Below are 20,369 nucleotides of genomic sequence, written 5' to 3'. Positions count from 1 at the left end.
AGCCACTGGATGAAGACTGATAAACTCAAAAACTGATAAACCCCTCCTTTCCCTTCATCATGACTTAAGCACTCAGTCACCTTTTCAAACTTCTGTAGTACTACCCACTACTACCCTCAACATTCTCCTTTGACTGACATATTTCCTGCAACTAATAAACAAACGCTCAATGCTTTCTAGCATTACACCAATTACACAACCCAGTCGGATGTTTCTCCATCTTAAATATAGTGCCATAGAGAAAGCAATGCCCTGCTCATATTCTACTTATAATTATCTCCTCCCACCTATTTAATCCTCTACTCCTCTGAACTTCTATTGTGTTTTGCAATCTATATAAATGTCTCCCTTTTATTTCATCAGCCCATGCCATTTCCATTTTAAATTCTTACATACTGTTTCCTTCAGATTTAGACAATGGTATCTGCACATCAACACCTACTCATATAACAGCTTCCTTAGCAAAACTATCTGCTCTTCCATTACCCAGAATACCTACATGAGCCAGAGTTACAATATCTTTACTTTTTCACACAATCTATGATGAGCAAAAGGAAGCTCATACAGAATTTGCTGATGGTTACTTGTATTTCCTTTTCCAATGCATAATAATGCCGACAATGATTCACTACATATTATTACTTTTGATATTCGACTGTCTTCCACCCATTCTAATGCCAGCAATGTGGCATATAACTACTGCATACTGCTGATGCTGCTCCTTTTCTTCTATGTTTTGATGGCGGTAGGCAGCAGACCACTCACTTCCAAGTGCATTACTGCCAGCCTTTAGATTGGAGTATGGAGCAGAATCTACAGCACCACCAGCACCACCTCCTGTTGTTTTTAATCAAAAGATAGCAGCAAAAACTAAAAAGAGACTTCTAGAAATAAATTATCCTTAAATTATTTTTTGTTCTTATGAAGATTTCCGACTAATATTTCTCTCTGATGGCAGTGTTTATAACAATCTAACAATATGCTCTACTCTTTCCATTTGCCTGCAATAATCACAATAACTTTTACCATTTTAATAATGACTTTAAGCTATTTATTCCAGCCTGACTAAAGCTCTCGTTCTTTGGTTTTTCAGTTTTTTTTTAAGTAATTTGTCTTACTTTTCCTGTCCTGTCTGGCACTGTAACAATCAGAATTATTTTCTGAAGGTGGGGGGGCAAGTCCTGCTAAGCAGCCACCAACAGTGAGCCAGTACACACCGGAGCACGCAGCTCCATCCTGACATTATAGCACATTATGTAAAAACACCCACTTGCCTTTGAACATTGTAATAATGCCCAGCCTTGACATCTCTGCCCTATTACTCTTCGTATTTCTTCTTAACGTGCAGCTTACCTATACTCTTAACTTCATTTTCACATTCAAAACTGCCACATTTTTCTTTACTGCACAAATTTATCAGGAAACTATTTTCCCAAAATGTGCTGTAACTTGATCACTGTGCCATTTCTTCACATCCTGAAACCTGAAAGATTTATTTCTAATGTCTGGTCTTGAGTCTGACTGCATGTATTGAATTCGTGTTAATGTAGTACTGGAGTCTGAACACTATAACAGCCATCTAAAGAGCTTGCAAAGATAAGCATAGGCACTTCTTTATGTTTCTTTAAATATTTAGTGGAAAGTCCCAGATTTTAAGTGTCTCCAAGGGGGTTGTGGACCCACCAATGAATCATCTACCAACGAGCGAATCAAGTGAAAAATCCATGCAGAGAATCCATGTTTCTCTCCAACCAATCAGGGAGCTACTTACATAGAGCCTTGTGGTTAATTTGCATTGCTTCAGGTTTTCAACCCTGAAGCAACCTTTCGCACCTGCATTCACACCTATGGGCAATTTCCAATTAACTTAACCCCACTAACTGTGGAAGAAAGTCAAAATACCCATCGAGAAGCCACGCAAACACGGGGAGAACATGCCAACTCCACACAGAAAGACCTCGGGCAGGTGGCGGAATTAAACTCAGGACCTTCTTGCTGTGCGGCAACAGTGCTAACCATGCTGTCCGGGATTAAGAATTAATTTTGAAAAAATGATTTAAAAATAGTGTTTGGATAAATAAAATCATAAAAAATAATTTGCAAATGCATAATTTATTTTAGATTTCATTTTATTTTAGATTAAGCACAAAATTCTTTATTTTGATGTGTGGCTCTTGTCATCCTCCAGAGTGCTATGTCAGTGTAATGGATCTAAAACTGTTAAAATCTTAAAGAACAACTTACAGTTGTAGATATTTCTGATATTAACAGCAACTCTGGCCTTCTTCTGTAAAGAAGAGTGCAACTGATGTCTTCTCTGTCTACAAAAAGATAAGAAAAACTAAGGAGTGCTGAATCATTCCAATATGCACACTGAAAAAAAGGGATTGGCCAACTCTTGGATTTACGTAAGCATCTTGCGTGTATTTAACACAAGTGCCTCGTGCTTTAAAGTTAAGTGTAACTATATAGTGTAGAAACTACATGATATGCAGAGAGGCAGATTAAATTGTTCATATCATGTTTGAGTGAAGTAAGTCAATAACTTTCTGCGACACTGCACGGGATCTCAGTGGTTTCAGGAAGGCATTCATCTCAGGCAAGTCGAGCAGCCGCCTCTACTTTGTTAGGTATACCGAAAAAAGTAAATTGGGTGGTTGTTACATTAAAAAAGTCTAATTTGTAATTTAAACACAATAATTTCATGTTTCTATGAACGTAATTAAATCATGAAGGATCTGTATGAAAGTCAACAACTTAATTTGTTCTTGTTGAGATGACCTGATACAATCTAGTGAGAGTGGTTAGTTGCTGAACTCAGGAAATTCACAGGATGGCACAAGATGTCAAACTGCAGGAAAATCACTGGTGTTATAAGAGGCAGACAGCTACACACACACCACGTGTATGCTATCACTATTTATTGTGGTTTAACCTGTCAAGAACAAAAACGTACAAAAAAATTCTGCATCAAGCCTTGAAATCATAGCTTTCCTACTTTTGTTAAGTCTGGATTGGTGGCTTGGTGGTTACTGCTGCTGCTTCACAGTAAGAAGATCCTGGGTTTAAATCCACAATCTGGCTGGTTTGCACTGGGTTCTCTCTGTGTATTCTGGTTTCTTCCCGCAGTTAAAAGCCATGCAGTTGTTAGGGTTAATTGGTGATTCTAAATTACCTGCAAATGGTTGTTTGTGATAGACTTGAGTTGTCCAGGCTGTACCCTGCCTTGTAACCTATCACTTCAGGGTTATTTCCCTGCAACCAGGATAAAGACAGGAGAATGGTAGTTGTTGTAGATCCATTCACTTTTTATGGTAACCAGACTCTAGACTTTGTTGAACATTATGTAATATGAAGACAACATGAAGTATTTAAGTGACCAAGTAGTATTGGGCTATAATAAAATAAAATGAAAGAATTAAAACACTCCAGGAGCTCATCTTACTCCATCTGAACATGTTTCAATCGTGTTTCATGAACACAACATGCAGGTTTACTGAATATGAACAAGTTGTGTTGATTGAACTCAGTTGTTTAAGTTTCTGCCAAAGCAAAACCTTTGTGTGCAACCAGTGTCCTCTATTGACTCAAGTCAATCCAACATGTTTTTGTCAGTGCACAATTGTAAGAAGAAAGACTTGCTTATAATGAGTGGATATGTTTTTCTTGCTTTTTCTTTACAGTCTCTAGTGTCTGCCTGTGTAGCATGCAGTTCAGAGTAAGGATGAAGTCAAATGATTCAGTAAAATTATCCTGTGTTGAAAGTAGAAACACTAAAAGCTTTACCTGTCTTGTTTCCATGCTTGAAGATGCAGATCCTTCCTGTTGAGGTAATTGAATGAATTTAAAGTGTGCTGCACTCTCTTTAGTGTTACAGACACAAAGTGAAGGTGATCAGTCTAATTAAGAATGAAAACTTGCAAATCTCATAAACACATTATATTCACAGTGAATCGTGGAAAACATAAAATATTTAACCTCAGAAAATAGTCCATCTGATGCAAATTATTATTATAAAAAAACACAACGATAAGCTCAGTGCTTATCTGTAATATTTCGTCCTCCTGAGTGGAGCAATACATCTCAGGTTGAAAACTGCTCTGGATTCACCTTCCAATCGTAGTCTAAGGAGCTTGCAAAGAAAAGCGTCTGGATGTCTTTAGGTTGCTTGAAGACTTGCTTCTCGGATGAGAGGGTTAGGGTGGTGTATGCTGTACAGTGCAGCGAGGAATGCTCAGACCTCTACATCGGAGAGACCAAACAGCCACTTCACAAGCGCATGGCACAACACAGAAGAGCCACCTCCACAGGACAAGACTCAGCAGTCCATCTGCATCTTAAGGTCAAAGGTCACTCTTTGAGGATGCCAATGTTCACATTTTGGACAGAGAGGACAGATAGTTTGAAAGAGGAGTGAAAGAAGCATCTATGTCCACTGTGAGCGACCATCTTTGAACAGAGGCGGGGCTTACGACCAGCGATGCGAATAACGGCGTTACAAGTAACAATGTTACTAAAGGCATTAGTTTTTTCAGTAACGAGTAATCTAACTAATTACTATTCCTATCGTTACAACATCGTTACAGTTACTAAGAAGAAAACGCGGTCCGTTACTAGTTTTCAACAAACATACGGTTGAAGCTGTGTTCAGCTTCCTGCAGCTTATATCAGCTGCAGGAAGTAGCTGTAAGTAATCTGGACGCTGCAGCTTTAAGCAGCTGCGCTCTCCCGCGGACGGTGATCACGAGCACTGTCTGGAGCTCAGGGGGCAAAACAGTTGCATGAGTGCTGCTGTTCGACTGAAGCAGAAGAATAAAGTAGTCGTGGTAAGTCAGTCAGATGACCACTTAAAGACGAAACAACAAGGTGATATATACCAGTTTATAAATTGTGTTCATAGGCCACGTAAAACCAGAGTCATGATGAACAAGATACACGCGGCATTTTCTGTGATGTTTACTGTCTAAGGAAAGCACCAGCAAGCACTCTCTGCTTATGATTTCCCCCTCACATTATAACTCATCTTTTTGACCTACTCATGTTGTTGTAGAGACCCACCTTTTAGCACATCCCAGCACACCCACTCACTTCACCAGATGCACCTTGTTTAGTTCTCTCACCTTTGATTGGGTGTGGTGCTTGTCCTTGATTGCACTCACCTGTCACACATTATATGTCACACAGTATATAAGGACTGCATTCACTTTTGGCTCACTCTTTCCGCACTTCCACACGGGGCGGCAGCTGAGCATTGGCAGTCCATGTGTGTCTTTGTTTCCTTCCTTTTTTGCCTTATTTATTTGAGAATAAAAGGAGTACCCTGAAAATAATTCTGCATTAGATGGCTGCTTTTCTTATTCTAACCGGATGAGCCCATGAAGCTGATTGCTTCAGCCCTGAACCTTCCTCCCTTCAAAACACATGTGTTAATTATTATGTTCTTGTATGTATTTGTTTTTATTTCCCTGATTAAGAATAAAAACCTGCAGGTGAGAAACAGGTGTCAGCTGTCAGGCAGGTGATGAGTGAAGAACAGAACAGAATCCATTTGCTCTTCAAACTGCTGTCAGACATTATCTACTGATCACATCACTCAGACCAGCTGCTTTCTACAAAGTCTCATCAACAACATCTTTAGAAACAAGCATCAACAACCAGGAAGCAGCTTCACCTCTGATCACACACTCACTCACCTGGAGAAACAACAACACTCAGGGTGGTGGTGTTGATATACTGCCATAAGTGTGTTTCTGCCATGAAGACACGACACTCGTATGTTCCAGCATCATTAATCGTCACATTCTTCAGAATCAAAGACACGTCTCCATCCTTCATCTGTCTGTCCTGCAGATCCACCCGGTTCATAAAAGATGGATGCTGGAGATCTGGATCAAATCGGCCATCTCCCAGGTCAGCTCGGCTCCACTTTACAACTATGATGTTGTTGTTTGGAGCTCGACGTGTCAGAGTGACGTCCTGTCCAGACTCAGCTGTGATGGTTTTCTGCTCTGAAAGATCAAACACGGAGCAGAGAGGTTAAAGGTCAAAGTACAAATATTCACTTCTACTGCAGCCAATTAGAGTGAGGCGAGTGAAATAGTGATGGGATTTCCGACTCCTTCGGCTCAGAGCTGGCTTTGTTTTTTAGTGTATAGACCGATATTTGTTTACGTTGCTTTTTCCCATCTCGGTTTAATCCTTGAAAGGGAGACCTGGCCAAGACGGGCAGCAGCAACTGTCTCACAGTTATAAAAAATGACTCAATTAAACACAGGCAACAACAACACACATGCAAAAATAAATGAAAGTATAAAATAAAATCAGAATCGTGTTTATTGGCCAAGTATGTGTGCAGACACATACAGGGAATTAGGTTCTGGTAGATGGTGGCTCTCAAGCACAGCAATGTAAATCACACACACACACACACACACACACACACACGTGTCTTTATATACACTGTCAAAGGATTTTTGTTTTTACAGGTTTTTATTATTCATATAATAATCAGCTAAGAGTGTTTATATTTCTGTTTGTACTCAACCAGCTGCACAATTAACCGTTGGCTCCTTGCTCTATAACGGAAACTGTTTGCCATCACATTATCTGTCAGCAGCAGGAAACCAAGAGTAAGAAACGACCTTGTAGAGAACACAACGTTTTGAGAAGTTACACCAAGATAAGCATGTTATTTCCTTTTTTGTATGCTTCATGCTGTGTATAAATAAAGGCAGAGAGCTACTGCAGGGTGTGAGTCTCCGTTGAGCCCTCACCCGAGCACGTTAAACTGCTGAAGTGTCTGACTGTTATTTTATTATATCTGAGTGCTTGATAAGAGAATATCTCTCACATACACATACGTACACAAAGCTGTGTAAACCAACTATAAATAACGAATCTAAACTTATACAGGGAGTGCAGAATTATTAGGCAAGGAATAATGTTATTATTGAACAACAACCATGTTCTCAATGAACCCAAAAAACTCATTAATATCAAAGCTGAATGTTTTTGGAAGTAGTTTTTAGTTTGTTTTTAGTTTTAGCTATTTTAGGGGGATATCTGTGTGTGCAGGTGACTATTACTGTGCATAATTATTAGGCAACTTAACAAAAAACAAATATATACCCATTTCAATTATTTATTTTTACCAGTGAAACCAATATAACATCTCCACATTCACAAATATACATTTCTGACATTCAAAAACAAAACAAAAACAAATCAGCGACCAATATAGCCACCTTTCTTTGCAAGGACACTCAAAAGCCTGCCATCCATGGATTCTGTCAGTGTTTTGATCTGTTCACCATCAACATTGCGTGCAGCAGCAACCACAGCCTCCCAGACACTGTTCAGAGAGGTGTACTGTTTTCCCTCCTTGTAAATCTCACATTTGATGATGGACCACAGGTTCTCAATGGGGTTCAGATCAGGTGAACAAGGAGGCCATGTCATTAGTTTTTCTTCTTTTATACCCTTTCTTGCAGCCACGCTGTGGAGTACTTGGACGCGTGTGATGGAGCATTGTCCTGCATGAAAATCATGTTTTTCTTGAAGGATGCAGACTTCTTCCTGTACCACTGCTTGAAGAAGGTGTCTTCCAGAAACTGGCAGTAGGACTGGGAGTTGAGCTTGACTCCATCCTAAACCCGAAAAGGCCCCACAAGCTCATCTTTGATGATACCAGCCCAAACCAGTACTCCACCTCCACCTTGCTGGCGTCTGAGTGGGACTGGAGCTCTCTGCCCTTTACCAATCCAGCCACGGGCCCATCCATCTGGCCCATCAAGACTCACTCTCATTTCATCAGTCCATAAAACCTTAGAAAAACCAGTCTTGAGATATTTCTTGGCCCAGTCTTGACGTTTCAGCTTGTGTGTCTTGTTCAGTGGTGGTCGTCTTTCAGCCTTTCTTACCTTGGCCATGTCTCTGAGTATTGCACACCTTGTGCTTTTGGGCACTCCAGTGATGTTGCAGCTCTGAAATATGGCCAAACTGGTGGCAAGTGGCATCTTGGCAGCTGCACGCTTGACTTTTCTCAGTTCATGGGCAGTTATTTTGCACCTTGGTTTTTCCACACGCTTCTTGCGACCCTGTTGACTATTTTGAATGAAACGCTTGATTGTTCGATGATCACGCTTCAGAAGCTTTGCAATTTTGAGACTGCTGCATCCCTCTGCAAGATATCTCACTATTTTTGACTTTTCTGAGCTGTCAAAAACTTCTTTTGACCCATTTTGCCAAAGGAAAGGACGTTGCCTAATAATTATGCACACCTGATATAGGGTGTTGATGTCATTAGACCACACCCCTTCTCATTACAGAGATGCACATCACCTAATATGCTTAATTGGTAGTAGGCTTTCGAGCCTATACAGCTTGGAGTAAGACAACATGCATGAAGAGGATGATGTGGACAAAACACTCATTTGCCTAATAATTCTGCACTCCCTGTATACATAAAATACAGAAATGAATGAGGTGGAATGAATACTACAAATGTACATAAGATCAAAAAGTCTGTGTGCAGGGTGTGAGGGGTCTGCGATGATTTTCCCTGCCCGTTTCCTGGTTCTTGAGAGGTACAGATCCTGGATGGAGGGCAGGGGGGCGCTGATGATCCTTTCTGCTGCCCGTACAGTCCGCTGCAGTCTGCTCCTGTCCTGTTTAGTGGCTGCTCCATACCAGACTGTGATGGAGGAGCACAGGACAGACTCAATGACCAGTGTAGAACTGGATCAGCAGCTCCTGTGGAAGACTGTACTTCCCCAGTTGTCTCAGGAAGTGCATCCTCTGCTGGGTCTTTTTGAGGATGGAGTTGATGTTGGTCTCCCACTTCAGGTCCTGGGAGATGGTTGTACCCAGGAACTTGAAGGTCTTCACAGTTGACACAGGGCTGTCTGATATGGTGAGGGGGAGCAGAGTTGAGGGATGTCTCCTGAAGTCCACTGTCATCTCTACAGTCTTAAGAGTGTTCAGCTCCAGATTGTGCTGACTGCACCAGAGTACCAGCCGCTCAACTTCCTGCCGGTATGCAGACTCATCACCATCTTGAGTGAGGCCAATGACAGTGGTGTCATCTGCAAACTTTAGGAGTTTGACAGCCGAGTTCTTGGAGGTGCAGTCGTTAGTGTAGAGGGAGAACAGTAGTGGTGAGAGGACACATCCTTGAGGGGCACCAATACTGAGGGACCGGGTTTCAGAGGTGATCTCCCCCAGCCTCACTTGTTGCTTTCTGTCTGTCAGGAAGCTGGTGATCCACTGACAGGTAGCTGGTGACACGCTGAGCTGGGAGAAATGAAATTTAAAATAAAATTTAAATGACAAACAATCTCATTGAAACAGTTGCATGTTATAGACTTGGCCTCAGGGATTCTTAGTTCAGTTTTAAAAGCACTTAATGAAATGAATTCAGTTCTTTTCCAGTTCTTCTGCAGCTCTTTTACCAAGTTCAGTTTGGGCAAATGGAACAAAAAGCAACAAGCACGAAGAGAATAAATACTAGCACCTTTCATTGCTAACAGGGAACAAATATAGGAAGGCAGCAACCCAAGTATCGCCTTATATATAAAACTGTATAAATGAGAGTTCCTCCGACTTGCCAAAGCAGGCCGTCCTACCTGAGAGTATAACTCACAGTGGTGAGTCTAAAATTCACGGTTAGTGATGAACCTCAGAGAAACATGATACACAGAATCAACCATTCAAAGACATGTGGTCAACCAGGAAGAAGATATTAAAACTATTTTTAAAAAATAATTAATTTCCTGTTGTCGGAAGGTAGCACTATAGCTATTGCTGAATATTGGCGTGTAGATGCGTTACGTCTTTAAATCGTATCATCCATGTGAAGATTGAGGTGGATTGGATGACTAATATTAAATTCATGTTTCATGAACTGAAATTTGCCATGCTGCCATGAAAACCCAAGAGATGTTACAAATAAATTTCATACATGATTCCAACATGGCTGTGGATTTGGTTTTAATAAATTTAATACAAAAATCAACTTTGACAGAAAAATTATTTAATTTTTCCCCAAATCTGATATTTGTTAAATATTAAATTTGTATAAATAATAAAATAATGATAATACTGATAAAGTAAGCAATTACAAGAGGACTTCACAATAATCATTAAGAAATGAATGAATTAAAAAAATAAAAGTCATCATGATGCAATTGTTGTCAGCTCTGATACTGTACATCATACAATACATAATCAGGAATTTGAAATATTTATAGAATAAAATCATCAAATGGAGTCTGCCATGCTGCATTTACTGTGCCACTATTTTGTACACGTGGCACTAGTCAGCAGAATAATGTCATGTATGAAACTTTGTGGCTGTTCACCTTTAACTCCTTAAACTACAACATGATACACATTTAAAGTTCTGTAAGATCAGTTCACTAAATCTCACCTGCAGAGACAAACATGAGGAGACTGACGAACAGCAAAGTCGAGCAGAGCGATGCTTGTGCTCCGGCAGACATTTCCACGTTCTCGAGTTTGACTGACCTGATACTTAGTTTGTCTAAAGCAGACTGAATAGAACGGACTGAAGAGAAACTGAGTTAAAAACTTGACTATATGAGATTAAATTAAAGGTTTAAATAATGCTGAAAGTCACCAATCGGCAGATCTGTCATTAAGCCACTCGATCAGATTCTTGAAGTCGCATTAGAGGGACATTTAGTGGGTTGGACTTAAGGATGATTAAAAAGTTCGTCATAAGAAAAGAGGTGGACTCTAAAGCAGGTCTGAGTGTTTAAAACAGAAGAATACAAACATAAGCTATATCATCATCAGCCATCAGCTACATACTAAAGACCATCATCAGGACCAGTAATCTGCAAGGTTTAATCCTGCTTCAGATGGATACACATTAACAATTAATCCATTGAAGCTCACAGACTTCATCAACCTGTCAGATTACGTAAAAGGTTGAAAGACGTCATTTGAAACACTTACTGTTGTTCTGAAGGATCTGAAACCCTCAAACACTCTTCTGATCATCAGGATGAAAATTATCTAGTAAAAAAATATGAAGCTATGTTGAGAGGTGAGTAGGTTTTACAGTAAGTTCTACATAAGAAATCTCAAACAACATCAAAACAAATAAAGATTGATGTTAGAAATAAGATTTCTGTCAAAAATGTAAAGGGACCTCTGTACCCAGCAGTCCCGAGTCAGCTGTTATATATGACACACCTGTGTGACCTCAGCAGGGACCATAGCAACCACGTTTCCCTTGCTCTCCATGTATCAGCTGACGAAAGGAACATGTGCAAAATAACAGGGAGTGAACTTATTTTTATTGGTGTGGAGACACATGTCCAGTCTGTGTGTACCTTTCGATGGAAATGTAATCTAACAAAGAAAGCAAAAACCGACACTTTTAATAATCGATCTAAAATAAAAGCATTCCTCCTGAATCAAACAGGTAATAATTATGAATACATACTCAAACAACAAGAAAGAAAAAGAAATAAATACTTCAAACAAATATAATGAGACCTGCAGGCCTCCACTCTTTTTCAACAGAACCACCCACAGTTGCTAAACCTGCAGGAAATGAAAGTGATCCTGAGCTAGTGTGTGTGAGCTTGAGAGAAATACTGATGCTACAGGCTCGATATGGTGAGTCACAGCTTGGCCCGTGGAAGCAGTCTGCTGGAGAGGGTCTGGACTCTGCTCCAGTCAGGAGTTGTCACAGTGAGAGGCCTCCTGCAAAACACCACCCAGGTGAGATTTGCAGCTGGGAGAACAACATGCATTGTTGCATTTTTAACACTTTCTAGAATATTTTAAACGTACTTTAAAGACAAGTTTACCCACTTTAAAGACAGAGCTTTTCATGTGGAAGCAAGTATCCATCCTGTTCCAAAAACACATATCCTCTGTAAAAGTAAAGAGTCAGGCTACAATGACTCACTCTTGATGTTCTCTCCAGTGAGACGGTGTTGTTTGGGATCATAATTTAATCCAGTTCATAGTGAATAAACCTCCTGAGTTAAACCATTGTTGTTTTCTTCCTCACATCTCCTTTGAACCCACAGATAGTGTTTGATGACCTGTCCACTGTTCTTCATATCTTAATATGAAGCACTGCTGCTTCATCACAGAGGTTTGTCATTAATCCCAACTTTGCCACAGAATGAAGCTGAATGAAGATGCAGAAATAATGTCAGTTTGTCTTTTATTCATTGTAATATTTAAGTTTTGGATGGCAGCACTCCTACCTTTGATGAAAGTGATTAAAATAGAAAGCCGTCTCTCTTTATTCTGACATTTAACTCATTCAAAAGATATTTCAATATTTATTTATCCAAAACAAAACAAGTTTACTCCAAATTGATGTTGTGCAGTAAAAAAATGTTTCTATGTTTTCCCACTAAAGTGTTTGTAAACATCTGGTTTCAACTGTCAATATGTCACGGGGTGAAACGGGACAAGTTATTTAGTTTTACTGTGCATGTTTTGCGATGTTTTATCTGTTTAATATTGTAATATTGTATATTGGGTTTGTTTGGATGAGTTCTATTGCAGGTTTTTATCCTATTTAATTGAACACCTGTCTCCACCCCTATCTGATTACTAACTTGATTTCACCTGAGAGGTACCAGAGAGGCCAATAAGAGGGCTGTGTAGACGACAGAAAGGAGCGCTCTTTGAGGACGAGTGAGGAAGGAAAGCTTTGCTTTGAGGAGTTACGCGCGAAGGCTAGAGGCTGAGCGCCTCGGCTTCGGGCTGGAGGCTCGAGACGAATGAGACCGGAGAGGCACCCGCGCGCAGAGGCACCCGCGCAGAGAGCGACAGTACCAGCGGGGAGAGCGGAGACAGCACCAGCGGAAGGCACGAGACGGCTGTGCCGATTTGCAGTTTTAAAAAAGCGGCGGGCGGAGTTGAGAGCTCTGCCCACCCGGGGTAAGTCTCTCACTTATCCCTTTTTATGAAGTAAAACTGTCTAGAAGAATAGTGACTGCCGCTCCTCCCTTTCTCCAGCATATCGGGACGCGCAAAGGAAGGAGAGGACTCCGCTGGGTTTCCCTTTTTATACTTCGCTGGATTTCTTAGCTCCCTGGGACTTTTAGGTCGCGGCGCAGGCCACAGGACTTTTAATGTTGGTTTATTGATTGTTTGTGTTATCCCTTGGCCAGGGTTGTTTTAATTTATTTTAAAGATAATAATCATATTTTAATCTGACAGTTGTATTGTGTGCTTCCCCTCGGTGGCTCCACTGCTCAACCCGGTTGGAGGAAGATTTTCTTCCTTCGCACAAAACCCACGGTGGTAATAAAGTCGGGGCTTTCTTTCCTTTCTTCCTTTCCACGCCCATTCGCGCCCCGCTCCGCCGTGACAAATACACTGCTGTGTATTGAAATCCCTCTGGTGTTGCATAGAAATGAACTGTAATGATGGTTAAATGTTGTTTACAGTGGCATGTTGGTTATCTCTGCACACTGTTGTTATTTCTTTAAGATGCATGTTTGGTTGTGCTGCAGGAAAAAGGGAGTCAATGTGTGCAGGAAGGGGAGGGGGTCCTTGTTGTTGTGTGACTGTGCGGGGCTGTACGAGAGCACTCTCCCGGAGGTAGCGGCCCGTTTGCCTGTGTTACCGAATGAACGGACAACTGAGATCCAAACGTCTGGTTCTTGCGAACGTTACAATACTGAACAACAAAGCATAATGTGTGCATTGTGGCTACTGTTTGTTAGCTCACCATATTCATAAACGTCTTAATAATAAATTCCATATTCTATCACCACATTATTTGTGATCAATGGGTTTGCAGGGTTAGGGTGTTGGGGGTGTTGGGGGTAGGGTCTTAGGCTTTGGCCCCCCACCCCTGCCACCAGCATATTTTTAAGCAATTATTTCTAACTTTCATTTGAATATTCAGTTTCCTACCATCTGCGCTTAAAAGGTAACCCGCCCTCCCCTTCGCGCACACATGACTATATGCCTCGGTGCTCTTATAATTACGTAACTCCTCGCCATCAACGTCTTTGGGAAATACAAGTTAATTAATAATGTTGATGTAGCTAACATCAGGCCACAGTTTCATGCCATCTACCCAGTCCGTGAGAAGTGAGGCGCTGTTACTGAATTGTTCTCGTCGCCTTTTAAAACATGTCTACTGTGTATCCACCTGCCGGAGGTTTGCGAGTTTCCGAGGTTTACGTGAACGCAATCCGTAGTGTTTGGATGCTCCCGAGTGTCCTCAAACGCATCTTTGGCTGTTTCCTTCTTTCGTCTTTGCTGAGCTTCGTGGAGTGGAGCTTGTTGGTGTGAAGAAACTGTAAGTTTGCTTCGTTTCCTCCTCTAACAGTTTGTGTTTAGGAACTTTACTGTTTGTTCAGCTCACGTTTGAGTTCTTCACACAACAAACTGTGTGTTTGTATTAAAGTCAGTGTGTAATGTTTTCTAACGAGGCCGAGTGTGTCCGCCTCTGTCTGTGTGTGATCAGACTCCGGGAGTCAGGCTACGTCCACACGTACCCGGGTATCTTTGCAAACGCAGATTTCTCTGTGCGTTTGCACCTTTCGTCCACACGTAAACGGCGTTTTCGGTCACTGAAAACGGAGATTTTTAAAAACTCTGGCCAGGGTGGAGATTTTCTAAAACTCCGTTTTTTGTTTTTGTTTTGTTTTGTTTTTGTTGGAAAGAGGTGAAAGCTCTTAATAACTGTAAACCATCTCTACCATCAACTGCTGAAGGTGTTTCTGGGGCAGATAACATTGCAGCATTATGGAGACAGCATTACAGTGCGTTGTTTAACTGTATAAAAAGTGAACCATATGAGGACAATCTTGACATGAGTAATGACACAATAAGTGTAAGGACACATGAAGTATATGAAGCCATTCATAGGTTGTCTGATAATAAATCCTCTGGTTTGGATCACATCACTGCAGAACATTTAAAACATGCTAGTTTAAGGCTAGCTCCTCTTTTAGCACTCTGTTTCACTGGGTTTATGATTCATGGCATATTACCAGACTCAGTGCTGTGTATTTTAAAGGTACCAGTTATGAAGGACAAAGCTGCAAAATGGGGAAGCAGTATTTCTGCCCCCTTGGTGTCAGACAGGGTGGGATTTTGTCTCCAATTTTATTTAATTTGTATGTTGATGATTTGTCCATACAGCTGAGAGCCTGTAACACTGGGTGTATATTAGGTAAAGCACTGATAAATCATCTCATGTATGCAGATGACCTGGTTGTTTTTAGTCCAAGCAGTGCTGGGTTACAGGATCTTCTTAATGTCTGTACTGAATATGGTGTGCAATATGACATTGAGTACAATGCTGCTAAAAGTGCTGTTTTGATATGTAGAACCAAGCACGATAAACTTCCCTTTGTTTAAACTGGCACAAAAAACTCTTGAAGTTGATAAAAAGGTGAAATACCTCGGTCACTTTATTACTGAGCAAATGAATGATGATGATGACATATACAGACAGCGATGTAAGCTCTATGTGCACGCAAATTCAGCTTTTGTTCACTTCCAGTTAAAGTGGCTTTGTTTAAAGCGTATTGCACACCGCTATATACTGCCCCCTTGTGGTCATCCTACAAACAATGTAGCATGCAGAAGCTGCATGTTGCATATAATGATGCGATGAGAATCCTTTGCAGGATACCTAGAAGTGGTAGTGCCAGCCAGATGTTTGTAGCTGTGGGTGTCTGGACTTTTAAAGCACTTTTAAGAAAGTTAATGTTCAATTTTAGAGAACGACTGGATGGTTTGAGTAACAGTATAATTTTAGCACTCACAGATCCGACAGTGAGTGCTTCCCGTTAGTTTCTTGTCTTGTTTTTATGGACATGAAGTCTGCCAATAAAGATTGAATTGGAAAGTTATTGTTTCAGTGAAATGAATTTCTACAATACTGTTAATTCTACTCTCTGCAGTGTTTAAATGCTTACATATACACACAGTTACTGTCCCTCCACACATACGACCCCAGCTTGGTTTACTTTTTCCCACCGAGGCTTCTAGACTTCTGATTGGCCAACATTTCTGCACGGTTAGGAATATAGCGCCACCTGTTGCTTTGGCATGTTCATAGCAGCGTTTTCCTTCATTTCTGCCTTTATGTGTGGACGGGATTATTTTTTAAAACGAAAACGGAAAATCTCCGTTTTCAAAAACACCCGTGTAGCCTCAGACTGAACACCCTTAATGTGGTCTGAGCTCGGCCGTTTATATTGACAGGGGCAGCGGGAGAGCGGAGTTTGTAAATGAACATTTAGTACAGATGTGTGTTAGACTTTAATGTTATATAAAAACACTGACAGCTCAATCTCTGCCTCAGTCACTCTCCCTGATCCAGCTGAGTCAGCAGTGGGAAAAATCTGCTTTTCACAGGAACTTGGTAACAGCAATAAGAGAATACGTAGTTTATTCCAAGAAGATATCATGTCTCTCCCATATGTAATATCTTATTGGAACCGACATGTTCCAGATATCAAGCGGAAGACAGTCTGGATGGTCCCCCATAAATATTTGATTGTCAATAAGGTGAAAGAAGTCTCATTTAAAATTCTACATAAATGTTATCCAGCCAGTCACTACATGGTCACATTTATAAGGGACATAAATACTAATTGTACTTTCTGTGGGGATCATCCAGAAACTGTGACACATCTTTCTTGGTTCTGTTCTTTCACAGAGATTCTGGAAGAATTTAGCAGGTTTGTTATTGTCCATATTTTAAGGGAGTTTTCTTTACGATGGGAAAATGTTTTATTCTGTTTCTTTAAGTTCCCCAAGAAGTATGAGAAATGTTTTTTATGATAAATAAAGCATCACAAACACTCCCATGCCACGCCCCTGCTGATTCAGCTGCACTGGCTCCCTGTCAAGTTCAGGGTCCAATTTAAGATCATAATCATGACCTATAGGGCCCTGCACGGTGTAGCTCCAACTTAAGTGATCTTCTTCTTCCTTATCACCGCAGCAGGTCCCTGGCTTGTGGAGAGCCCACATGTCCGCGGCACAGACGGTCAGCAGAGTCTGAGCCCAGCATGGCTCTCAGTTAAAAACCTTCTCCAGGAACTAAAGGCAGTACAGTACACAGCTGTTTCACATCTTAAGCTTCACACTCCCAGAGTCCTCGAAGCCACAAAAGTCTCTTCTGTGGAGTTCCTGTTTCCCCCAACATCCTTACTACACCCCCACCATTTGTCTAATGCTGGGCGCACACTGTGCGATCTTTGGCCCATTTTGAGCCGATGAGTCGTGCGACCGTTTTGGTGATCGGCCCGATTTTGGCCTTCATCGTGCGTCGTGCATCGTGTAGTATACGTGGGGTAACGAGACGCGATTAACCCCTCACGACCAGCTCGCGATCATCAGTCGCTCGGTCATAAAAAATTAAACCTGTTTGAAATCCTCGCGACCGTCGTGAGGGTGTCACCGCAGTTTGTCACACTGCTCACGCACAAACACAAATGTAGGTGAAAAAGACGGAGCAGCACGGCAGCGTGTGATCTGGACACAAGCGATGGAGGCACAACTTGTAGAACTTTGTGTCTGTGTGAGTGAAAGACAGAGGGAGAGCGACAGATTTTCTGTTATAACCTTCATGTTATGGAGGCACAGTGTGAGCACTCAGGTCACATCAGAGCATCGGGCCGTATAGTGAGACCTGCATCGTGACCTATGACCTTCTAACCCCTGCGAGTCAATCGTGCAGTTTGAGCAGGAGCTGAATAACGTGACTGAAAAAATCGCACAGTGTGAGCCTGGCAGTAACATCTGAGTGTGAGACATGTTAAAACCCAGTGGCACCAAGGCATCATACAATAAGATAATGTGATTAATACATCAGTAAAAGAATTTCTCATACACACTATGCTGAATATTGTTAGACTGATAACTGTTTTCAGCAATGAAGCAACTTTAGTAACAACTCTGGTTGGCACTCACATTTATCCTGACCACAGAGATATTAGTGTGAAGCTTTTGCAAATGTTGTTCACACATGTTGAACTGACTGAAGCTTCCAGTCACAGTGCATCAGTGTGTGTCAGTGAATGCATCGTGTGTGCTTCAGGCTCCATCTAGTGGCCTGATAGCAGAGCAGCTGATGGCAGCTTCCTCTGCCTCACACTGCTGTCTGACTGCATCCAGCTGACACTGAGAGGAAGCAGGAAAGAAGCAGCTGATGTTTGGACAGCACACATGATGGACATCAGCTGATGTGCACATGAATGATTTGTGTTTCCTCTGCAGGTAGAAAGAGTGTGTGAGCTGAGCAGCATGGATCAGTGTGAGGACAGAGAGGAGGGAGCCCCTCCCTCTAAAAGAACTCTGTGTGGGGAACATGAGAGCCAGACCAAAGCTCAGAGGTGAGATGACCATCTCTAACTGTCCATGACTCTTCTCCATGTCACAGCTCAGCACTCACATCACTGCTCCATCATTATTCACAGGGACCAGCCTGGACCTCCACCCAGCTCTGTGTCCTGTAAGAGTGACCAGTCTAAAGATTTCTCCATTGAATTTGAATCCCAGCCTGAGTCTGCTGCAGAGAGGTGAGCTGTTACCATGTAAAAAACTGTTTACCTCTGGGTGGCGCTCTGTTCTTCCTTTTGCTCATGCTCAGCCTGAAAACAAGTTTATTTTTGGAACAACGAAGGGATTCTGAGTCTTCATCAGCTTCTGTTGCTGCAAATGAAAAACACGTTTTCCTTCTCTAACAGGGTCTACAAGAGACGTGCTGAACCTGAACCTGGAGGCAGCGGTTTTTCTGTCTTGCGTAGCACCAGATTTAGAGGAAATGTCAAACCTGCAGAGAGGTGAGCTGTTAGTAACAGGAACTCTTTGATTAAACTGCTTGATGTTGTTGGATATAAACTGCAAACACGTCGTTCCCTCAGTCCCATTTAAACTGTCTCTTTAAAACAACTGAAAATCCACTTCAGCAAACAGGAAGTGACGCTCGTGCTCATGGTTTCTGCATCAGTCATGCTGTGCTGGATGTTGGAGGAAGTTAGCGGTAAACTCAGTTAAGCATAGATATCACTTATACTTAAACTCAACCATCAGTAATTACTTCTTAGATTACATTCAGTTTGAGTTTCATAGAAAACAACAGTAAGCTGCTGTCTGTCTGTAGTACCAAGAAGACCGTTTTCTACCAGGAAACAAAATCACAAGACAGTTTCTAAAGAAATTAAATACCAGCTGTTTATCAAACCGCTTCACAATCAGGGGATTTGTCTTTAAACACAAAGGAATCAAACTTTGTCATAAGAACCGAACATCTTGTCTAAAGACCAAAGAGAAGAAACCATCCCCAACAATCTTCTCCCCATTTGTCCACCATTAAAATCCACTCCAGTCAATAAAAATGAAATAATCGTTCATGCTGCCTGTTGGACGTGCGTTCTACTTAACGAGCTGTTCAGTAGGATTAGTTACCTTTGATGCTTGAACCAATCCAGTTATCAGCACCAGAAATTCATTAGCAGTTCCCAATAATTTGTTTTTCAATTCATTGCTTGCCCTGAAATAATAAAGTATAAGATTTAATTGAAGACACATTTATTTACACACAACACAACATCTTTTGCTTTAGGCTTTGACACAAGCAGTACACTGCATGTACTGGACTTCCTTTAGTTAAGTCCAGAGATGTTTCCAAGTTCCATTGACTGAATGCTTGATTTATGCTATTTTGCTCTTTGAGGAAGGAACTCTGAGAAATACAGTAATACACAAAACTCTGGACTAGGACCTTTCTCTCCCACAGTCAACACAATACCCGTCACAAACAGAGCAACAGAATTATCATAAATCCAGTAACTCCAAAAACATTAATAACCTAAATATCAACATCCATTCAACTCTATTGTCAAAAATCCACCAGTCTCAATCAGTATGGCACTTTTAAATGTCCGCTCTCTGTCGAACAAGTCTTTTATTATTAATGATTTAATTTTAGATAATAAACTTGCCTGTTTATTTTTAACTGAAACATGGCTGGGCTCGGATGCACCAGTTGTTCTCACTGAGGCCTCCCCACCAAATTTTAATTTCTCTTTTTCTATTAGAAGTGGTGAGAGAGGTGGTGGGACTGCATCTTTAACCAACAACACACTCACCACCAAACAAATTTTATTTGATCATTTTACCACTTTTGAATTCCATGCTATTGTTTTCAGCAGCCCTCCAGTTTTATCTGTCACAGTTTATAGACCACCTAAAGACAGCGCTGCTTTTATCAAGGAATTCTCTGAATTTTTAACAAACATACATTCAAACTATAATATGATAATTTTAACCGGTGATTTTAACCTGCACATAGATAATCCTTCTGACCCTGCAGCAAAAGAATTCTTAAACATTCT

The 20,369-nt window shown here is 41.1% G+C and overlaps 1 long non-coding RNA gene across 2 annotated transcripts; it reads left to right on the top strand.

Annotated features, from left to right (window-relative positions):
• The first annotated feature begins 11,066 nt into the window (after nucleotides 1-11,066).
• Nucleotides 11,067-19,545, top strand: LOC145426013 (uncharacterized). Of its 2 annotated transcripts, none has more exons than XR_013906773.1 (4): nucleotides 11,067-14,308; nucleotides 18,250-18,365; nucleotides 18,450-18,551; nucleotides 18,720-19,545. It is a non-coding gene; the product is annotated as an uncharacterized LOC145426013 (long non-coding RNA). The 2 variants fall into 2 exon arrangements; XR_013906774.1 differs by having other exon boundaries at nucleotides 12,454-12,933; nucleotides 18,720-18,835.
• The last annotated feature ends 824 nt before the right edge of the window (nucleotides 19,546-20,369 follow it).

Source organism: Astatotilapia calliptera, chromosome 3 (assembly GCF_964374335.1).
Source record: "Astatotilapia calliptera chromosome 3, fAstCal68.1, whole genome shotgun sequence".
In the NCBI taxonomy this organism is placed as follows: domain Eukaryota; kingdom Metazoa; phylum Chordata; class Actinopteri; order Cichliformes; family Cichlidae; genus Astatotilapia; species Astatotilapia calliptera.
This window is presented reverse-complemented; position numbering and strand designations above follow the sequence as displayed.